General features: G+C 41.7%; 1 pseudogene; it reads left to right on the forward strand.

The window, feature by feature from the left end:
- The first annotated feature begins 504 nt into the window (after positions 1-504).
- LOC118005593 lies at positions 505-4,122 on the forward strand (annotated as a pseudogene).
- Positions 4,123-8,420: the final 4,298 nt, after the last annotated feature.

The following is an 8,420-nucleotide window of genomic DNA, read 5'->3' on the forward strand; positions in this document are numbered from 1 at the left end:
GTAGTTTTCTTGATGTTTGTCTATATTGTATTGGTTGCTTTTACACTGAGGTCATAATCCCTCTGGTTTTTTTGTAGAATGCTGAGGGAGAACCCTATTTCATATTCTTCCAGATAGATATCTATTTTTTAGAAGATTTAGCTACTTATTTTGAGAGAGAGAGAGAGCACGTGAGCATGACCAGGAGGGGCAGAGGGAGAGGGAGAGAGAATCCCAAGCTGACTCTGCTGAGCATGCAGCCCGACAGGGGGCTTGATCTCATGACCCTGAGATCATGAGCTAGCCTAAACACTGAGAACACACTGTAGGTTACCAGAACAGGGGGTGGAGGATGGGTGACATAGTTGATGGGGATGAAGGAGGCCACTTGCTGCAATGAACACCAGGTGAATGTATGGAAGTATTAAATCACTATATTGTATACTTGAAATTAATCTAACACTATATGTTAACTAACTGGAATTTAAATAAGAACTAAAAAAATAATTGGTAATATTTCTGAACATGGGTGTGAAGGTAGAGATGCAACGGAAGTAACAATTGAATATCTATTTGAAAATTATTTTTAAAAATAAATATAAAGTATTTAGAGTCCCAAATCCCTTCCTTGCCCGAGCTTGGTGGATATCTGCCAACTTCAGTCTCACCCCAGCCGCAGTCAGGGGTTTATTCTCTGGAGAAGTCTCTGAACTGCAGAATACAAGGGACATACCCTCACCCTCACCCTAATTCTGGGAAAATATGTTCTTGAAACTACCCATTTTAACCTGGTTTAATTATCTCTTCATTCTTTTCATTCTATAACTTTTAATGTTCTTAGATTTGTTTGCATATTCAGCAGATATATTTACATATCTTTGTGGAAATAACCAAAAGTGAACAAAGGAGATGAATTCCTGCACCTTTCTTTTTTTAAAAAATATTTTATTTATTTAACAGAGAGAGACACAGAGAGAGGGAGCACAAGCAAGGGTAATGGGGGAGGGAGAAGCAGGCTTCCTGCCAAGCAGGGAGCCCGATCCTAGGATCCTGGGATCGTGACCTGAGCTGAAGGCAGACGCTTAACGACTGAGCCACCCAGGCACCCCCTTCCCTGCACCTTTGAATCCCAGATCATAACAGTGAGGTCAGAGTACAATGATATAAATGTGTAGATGACATCATGTCCTCAGGCATAATCATATGAATCAAGTTATTAGGTATAAAAAGATAGACTGTCATGATATCAGCAGCATTTAAAATTTTTTTTATTTTTAATTTTAAAAAAAATTTTTTTTTTTTGTCAGAGAGAGAGAGAGAGCACAAGCAGGGGGAGCGGCAGGCAGAGGGAGAAGCAGACTCCCCACTGAGCAAGGAGCCCGATGCAGAACTCCATCCCAGGACCCTGGGATCATGACCTGAGCCGAAGGCAGATGCTTAATCCACTGAGCCACCGAGGTATCCCTCAGCGGCATTTATAAAGCATGGTCTGGGGAGGACTTTGAATGTAGAATGAAATGCAGAATGAGGATTAGAGGTGCCCATTGGGTTTGTCAAAAGAGATCAATATCCTAAAACCAAGAATATCAATGAAAGTATGTCACCCAAGAAAAGGGATAAAGGAGGGGCTCCTGGCTGACTCAGTCAGAGGTACAAATGACTCTTGATCTTAGGGTGGTGAGTTCAAGCCTTACGCTGGGTGTAGAAGTTACAGAAATAAACAAAACCTAAAAAAAAAAAAAAAGAAAGAAAGAAAGGAAAGGGATAAAGGAGCTAATCTCATTCCCTATCAAACTTCATAAAAATGAATTGTTCAAATAATGATGGAGGAAGTAGAGGAAAAACAAGTTTTCTATGCTTGAGTTTACAAATGCCCACCTTTGTTATTTTGTAATAGCTCCTTTTGTGAAATGTTAATTGATCCCTTTGCTCATTTTATCTCATATGCACTCTATTTGACAACAGAAAGATATCACTATTTTTGTCTTTTGGAAGATTTTATTTTGTTCTCTTGTTATTTTTGCTGGCCATCAGAGCTGGTGAGTTGCCAAAACCAAAGAAAATTATTCTTCCTCCGAGTATCTCATGGACCATATGAGCTTACACAGCAGAAAATGACTATCCCAATATGGAGCCCCAGGTTTATTTGTCCACAGAGGCTTAAGAATTGGCATTTTTGCATTTTGCAGGGGAAAGATCAGTGATATGGCCTACTTGGGGTGGATACATTCCTAGCAAAATCAAGGTGGTGGGGGCTGAGAAATACAGGCTAATAACACAACCCAGGAGGCCACGGTGTCCTGTGTGTGTGTGACTAATAGAGTGTGAGCAGCCCCCACAACAGGGTGCCAGGACTCATAAATTCCAAGGTGACACAATACAGGGGTCAGAACTCAATCAAGAGAGGCCACTAAGAAGGGGATCTTGTTCAATTCATGGGATGCCTTTGCAACATGATGAATACAGTGAGAGAGGCAGTGTGGACAAGGAAGTCCCTGTGCCTTGAGGGTTCAGAGGTATCAGAGAGGCCACTTCCCTCCTCAGCATGTCTGACAGCCTCTCTTCTCAGTCTCCATCCTGCTCATTCCCTTGCAGCACTGGCTTTACCTCATTGACTTGAACATTGGAAATAAGTACCTTCTTCCTCGGGGCATTTGCACTGGCCATTCCTTTGTCAAGCACACACTTCCCTGAAAATCTTACATCTAGACCTCTGTCTTACTGAGGTCTCTGTTCCAGTGTCACCTTGTTTGCAGAATTGGCCTAAATACCCATGAAAATAGAATGCCCTATTTAATCTATCCTTCTATCCTTCTAAACACTTGTCACCATCTGAAAGGCTAATTAATTTTATTATTTTATTATTTGCCCCATCACTGAATTAGAGGGACTTTTGTTCTTTACCACCTTATTATATTCCTTGCCTAGACAATGCCTAAAATGTGGTCAGCACTCAATATTTTTGAAATTTAGAGCGATTTCTCATTAGATTCTCATTTTCATTCTCATGTGGAATACACGATCCATTGGGGGGAAAAGTACTGGAAGAAAAATAGAATAACAAAGATGACATTGGTGAATCTCCTACAGGGGACCATATCCAAACACAAAATATTAAAATAAATTTCTGGACTGCAAAATATAAAATGTACCATTTCAAATCTGTGAGTGATGCAAGATTGTATGAAAATTAGTCATGATATTTCTCTCATTCCTGAAAGTCACCTTCACCACATGGAACCAGGAAATGATATACAAATTTCCCCAATTTTTTCTTCTGGGATTTTCAATGGACTGAGAATGGCAGCCCCTCATATTTGGGCTTTTCCTCTCCACGTACCTGATCACTGTGTTTGGAAAACTGTTCATCATCCTGGCCATCAGCTCAGACTCCCACCTCCACACCCCAATGTACTTCTTCCTCTCCAACCTGTCCTTTGCAGACACCAGGTGTCACTTCTACCACAATCCCCAAGATACTTTGAATATCCAGACTCAGAGCCAAGTCATAACCTATGAAGGCTGTATTACTCAGATATACATTTTCCTACTCTTCATTGGACTGGACAACTTTCTCCTGGCTATAATGGCCTATGACTGTTTTGTGGCCATCTGTCACTCCTTGCACTACCTGATCATGATGAAACCCACCTACTGTGCACTGCTGGTTCTGGTGTCTTGGATGATGAGTACCCTGAATTCCCTAATACAAAGCTTAATGGTGTTGTGGCTGTCCTTCTGTAGAGAGGTGGAAATCTCCCACTTTTTCTGTGAAATTAATCAGGTGATCCAACTTGCCTGTTCTGACACCTTTCTTAATGACACGGTGATGTATTTTGCAGCTGGATTGTTGGTGGTGCTTCCCTAGCTGGGATCCTTTACTCTTACTCTAAGATAATTTCCTCCATAAGTGGAGTATCATCAGCTCAGGGCAAGTATAAAGCATTTTCCACCTGTGCATCTCACCTCTCGGTTGTCTCCTTATTTTATTGTACGGTCCTGGAAGCGTACCTTAGCTCTGCTGCTACCCAGAGCTCCTACTCAAATGCCATAGCCTCGGTGATGTACACGGTGGTCACACCCATGCTGAACCCCTTCATCTACAGAGACATAAGAGAACAGAGACATAAAGAGAGCTCTTAAAAGAATCATTGGGTTTCCACTAATGTAAGGGTGAATCATCCTGGGTCTGAAGAGGTGTCTGTGATTGCAGGGCTGTGAGCCAGGAACAGAGCGAGGAACTGCTGTTCTTTGATCAGGCTGTGGAAGTAGTATCAGCTCCTTCTGTTTATTTCATGGAATTTCCATTTCTTTCAATCCCACTTCTTTATGCATTAAAGTAATTCAATTTACTAATGTTCTGCTCTGTCTGATATATGGACAGTTTCCCTGTTGTCCATTTTCATACAATCCTAATGTTTTCCCCAGCCTTGGTCACAAATGCCTGGAAATTTCTGTATCTTACATGGGGCAAATTGGATTTCTTAAAAATAATTTCATTTCAAATGACTATATCATGCCATGTAAATTTTCCCTAGATTTCCCAAAAGAATAATCATGAGTCATATTCTTCTTATTCCCACTAAGCCCTTCACATAACTTTATTTTGAATAAATAGAGTGATCTCATATGTTTTCAGTGTCAGAGATGACCATAAACATGAGGATGCATTTTATTTAGGTTAATGCCCAGGAGTGTAATTACTCGATCATATGGTACTTCTATTTTCAGTTTTTTGAGGAACCTCTATTCTGTTTTCCACAGTGGCTGCTCCAGTTCGCATTCCCTAAAACTGTGTGCAAGGGTTTTTCTTACTCCACATCCCCAGCAACACTTATTAATAAGTTCCTTGTGGTTTTGATTTTAGTCATTCTGACAGGAGTGAGGTATTATCCCATTGTGGTTTTGAGTGCGATTCCTTGATGATGAGTGATGTTGAGCATCTTTTCATGTGTCTGTTGGCCATCTGTATGTCTTCCTTAGCAAAATGTCTATTCATGAATTCTGGTCATTTTTTTATTGAATTATTATTATTATTATTTTTTTTGGTGTTGAGTTGTTTAAGTTCTTTATATATTTAGGATTTTAACCCCTTATTGGATATGTCATTTGCAGATATCTTCACCCATTCAGGAGGTCATCTTTTTGTTTTGTTGATTGTTTCCTTTACTGTGGAAAAGCTTTTTATTTTGGTGTAAGCATTTACAACATGGTTGGATCTGGAGGCTATAATGCTAAGTGAAATCAGTCAGTCAGAGAAAAACAAATACCCTATGACTGTACTCATATGTGAAATTTAAGAAACAAAACAAAGAAAAAAAGAGACCAACAAAAGAATACACTCTTTAATATGGAGAACAAAGTGGTAGTTGCCAGAGGGGAGGTGAGTGGGGGGATGGGTGAAACAGGTGACTGGATTAAGAGTACATTTATCATGCTGAGCACTGAGTAATGTATAGATTTGCTTAATCACTGTGTTGTACACCTGAAACTAATATAACACTGTATGTTGATTAGATGGAAATTAAAATAATAAAAAAAGCTTTTTAGAAATCCAAGGGTGCAACATTTCAAAACACCCATATTTTTACTATCTAAAATATTTCTTTTTCATGCTGTGTATGTATTTGTGGAAGCATGGAAGATTGGTGTCCACAACTGAGGGGGTTTATTTATTCCTTGCAGTGAAAGATTCTTTATTGTCTTCTATGTTTTACCACTGAGTTATCTTCCTGTTTCTACTTGAAAACTTCCAGTGCTACCTGCTAATATGACTCTCTCTATTGTTACATGAAATAACTCCCTTTTCCTAATATTTGTCACAAATGCTAAGGGATGGCGAATGAACAATATCTGCATCATCCATTTCGTACCTCCTTCCTGCTCAGAAATCTCTTTCCCAGGACACCTGGGTGGCTCAGTCTGTTGAGCATCTGCCTTTGTCTCGAGTCATGATCCCAGGGTCCTGGGATCGAGCCCCACGTCAGGCTCTCTGCTCAGCTGGGAGCCTGCTTCTCCCTGTCCCTCTGTCTGCTTATGCTCTCTCTCTCTCTGTCAAATAAATAAAATCTTTAAAAACAAAAAACAAACAAAGAAATCTCTTTCCCCTGCATGATCAGAGGATGCTTCACAGGCGAGCTGAATGTCCTGCTATTCCTGTGGTTCAGGGTCACCAGTTCTTCTGCACAAACGTGTATGTCCTTCAAACTCTCCCAGCGACCTGGAAGGGAGCCCACATATAGTCACTTATTCATAAAATCATTGGAAATAAATTTGTATAACAGAATGTCATGACTGCTCTCCTCACTTGTCTGATTATATGCCACAAATAAAAAGCAGTACACATTCTAACTGTCTCATGTCTGTTTGATTATTGTGTCAGTCAGCTCTTGCTGTGTAACAGACTGTCCTTGTCAAATGGGATGTCATAATACCTTTACAATTAGATGGAATTATACGCTGGGGAGCGTTTCTGATCTTTATTGGGTCCTCATGGATCTGGAGTCAGGTGCGAATGTCTACTTGTGTTTCTGTGGTTCATCCCTGATGTTGTATGTAGCTGTAGTTCTCTTCTGTCTCAGCCAATTTATGGGCTCTTATAACTACATTTCCATATGTAGGTTAATCTTCTATTTATAGATAAAAAATGGTTTGTCATGTGAATTACCTACATTTAATTCCATTGTTTGTATATCCATATTAACACTTGGCTTTCTTCCCCATTAGCAGTGCTATCTTTCACCCCTCTTAAGTGAGAATCATCCTGTGCTCTAGATCCTACCCATAGCCATGCACCATTAGATTTTTTTTCCACTGAATAAGTCATTGGAATATAATTATACACAATAACCTGTATATGTAAAGGATACACTTTGGTGAATTAAAGGAGCTACACCAAAATGAAGAGTATATCGTGCAAGTTTCTATTTGTGTGTGATTTAAGACTCTCACATAAGTTTTAACTGCTTTGGTAGGTAACTACTAAAAATGTAAACAACCTGAGCATCATTTTCTCTCTTTCTGAAGGTAATGTAGGATACTATACATAACTTCATATGGACACTGGAATGGATAAAATGGGTGGAACTTCCTTTTTTTACCTCAAAGAAACATTTGAGGGTAATGGTTGTGTCTTGGATATGTGTGTGTTTGCATACATTTTTTAAATTTAAATTTAATTAGCCAACATATAGTATTTCATTAGTTTCAGATGTATAGTTCAATAATTTATCGCTTGCCTATAATACTCAGTGCTCATTGTATCATGTGCCCTCCTTAATGTCCATCAACCAATTATGTTTGTCTTTCAAATAAGCTCACTCACATGTGTACACACAAAGACACATTTATGACTTCATTGTTATAAATTGGACAAAACAACTGTTCTTAATTTATCTTAAAACATTGAATTCCGGGGGGGCGGAGCAAGATGGCGGAGGAATAGGAGACCTGGATTTTGTCTCCTCTCAGGAATTCAGCTGGATAGGGATCAAACCATTCTGAACACCTACAAACTCAACAGGAGATTGAAGAAAAGAAGAGCAACAACTCTCTCATCAGAAAAGCGACCACTTTCTGGAAGGTAGGACGTGCGGAGAAGTGAATCCGAGGCGATATTCGGGAGGATAGACGGCGGGGGAGGGGCCTCCGTCGGCCGCTTCTGGCAAGTGATAGAGCCACGGAGCACAAAATCGGAACTTTTAAAAGTCTGCTCCGCCGAGGGACGTCACTCTGGTGGCTAAGCGGGGGATGGAACTCTCCGGGACAGTGTGGTCTCAGGACCCTCGGGGTCACAGAAAGACTGGGGGTGCCTGAGTGTGGTAGAGCTCCCAGGTATCGGAGCAGGGAAGCCGGCTGCAGAGGCGGAGCCCAGGCACGGGCTCTCAGCTCAGGGTGGCCATAAACCGTGATCCGCGGCACAGTCGGGCCCCTGCTCCTCCAGCAGGGACCCAACAAGCGGCAGATCCGGGGAGACTAACCTTCCTCCCCTGGGAGGAGCCACACAGGAGAGCACCACAGGGATCTGCTGGGTTTGGAGACTCTGCACAGGGTCGTGTGCCAGAGTTAGAAATGCGCGGTCACAGGCTGAGTGAGCATGGAATGCGGCCCGAGACTGGGGAGACGGGAGTGACTGACGGCTTTTCTCTGGGGGTTCACTGAGGAGCGGGGCCCCGAGTTCTCGGCTCCTCTGGGGCGGAGATTGGGAGGCTGCCATTTTCACTCTCTGCCTCCAAAGCTGTACGGAAAGCTCGCAGGGAACAAAAGCCCCGGAGAGCAAACCCGAGCAGATTACTTAGCCGGGAGGGGGCAAGGGCGGGGCAATTCCACCTCTGGCAGAGACATTTGGAAACCACGGCAACAGGCCCCTCCCCAGAAGATCAGCGAGAACAGCCGGCCAAGACCAAGTTTACCGATCAATGAGAACGGCAGAACTCCAGCGC

Source organism: Mirounga leonina, unplaced genomic scaffold (assembly GCF_011800145.1).
Source record: "Mirounga leonina isolate KUSES-001 unplaced genomic scaffold, KU_Mleo_1.0 Mir_94, whole genome shotgun sequence".
In the NCBI taxonomy this organism is placed as follows: Eukaryota; Metazoa; Chordata; class Mammalia; order Carnivora; family Phocidae; genus Mirounga; species Mirounga leonina.